At 57.5% G+C, this 1,029-nt stretch overlaps 1 long non-coding RNA gene across 1 annotated transcript; it reads left to right on the plus strand.

Annotated features, from left to right (window-relative positions):
• Nucleotides 1–229: 229 nt before the first annotated feature.
• Nucleotides 230–720, plus strand: LOC122457745. Its single transcript, XR_006277421.1, has 3 exons — nucleotides 230–373; nucleotides 658–667; nucleotides 710–720. It is a non-coding gene; the product is annotated as an uncharacterized LOC122457745 (long non-coding RNA).
• Nucleotides 721–1,029: the final 309 nt, after the last annotated feature.

Genomic DNA, 1,029 nt, shown 5'->3' on the forward strand with positions numbered 1-1,029 from the left:
ACTCCTGAGGGCATTCTGTGTCAAAAAATTAAAAATTCTGTGCACAGTATTTTAAAACTCTGCAAATTTTATTTGTCAAATAAATGTGGAGGCTCCAGCATAGCTTTGGGGAGCACAGGCCACTGGTTGCGCAGAGGTGAGATCACTGTGCAGCTCCCCCCTGGGATATGGATTCAGCAATGAGGCTGCACACAACCCTGACACAGCACAAGGATCCTTCCTGCCCCAGAAACACCCCAGGGGCCTGCCCCCTCTGTGCCAGGTGCACCAGGTGTGGGTGAGCAGGCTCAGACCAGCAGGATCCAAGTGTGGAAGGGCTTAGTGTGATGGGATCCAGGTGTGGGGTCAGAGGTTTCTGTGTGGAGCAATCAGGGTATGGGGGGGATGTGGATGCACAGGGTCTTGTTGGGGGGTTCTGGGAGCAATGGTAATGGGACTCTGCAATGGTAATGGTCCAGGTGAAGGCGGTTGGGGCTCAGCAAGAGGGAGGGATCTGGGTGTGTGGGTGTGTGTGGGGGCGGGGGGCGGGGATAGAGTTCAGCAGGGGAGTCTGGGTGTGGGGGGTTCCAGATGCTGGGGGAGTGGGGTGGGTATCCATGTACAGCTGGTTGTGGCTTTGTAGGGTTGGGATGTGGGTGGCTTGTCAGGATGGTCCAGGTGCAGGGGAGTGGGGATCATCATGGGGGATTCTGGGTGTGTGGGGGTGAAGCTCAGTGGGAGGGTCTGGGTATGAGGGAGTCTGGATGCATGGGGGTTAGGTGGATGGGGGAGCAGCTCCCTGTACAGTGATCCCTCCCCCCCAGCTGAGGAGCGATGGGTAGAGGAAGCAGGGGTGGGAGAGAGTTTGCAGAGCTTCCTACAGCCAGGGGAGACATCTGGGGCTGAGTCTGACATGGCCCTGGATGCTGTACAGGGGAAGAGGAAGTCCCGTCCTCCCCAGCTGGGACTAGCAGCTGAGCCCAGTACAAGGTAGGAGCTACCAGCCAGGTTGTCTCCAATCCTGCCCCCTACTCCACAGTGATTTACCTC

Source organism: Dermochelys coriacea, chromosome 1, assembly GCF_009764565.3.
Source record: "Dermochelys coriacea isolate rDerCor1 chromosome 1, rDerCor1.pri.v4, whole genome shotgun sequence".
Taxonomy (NCBI): Eukaryota; Metazoa; Chordata; order Testudines; family Dermochelyidae; genus Dermochelys; species Dermochelys coriacea.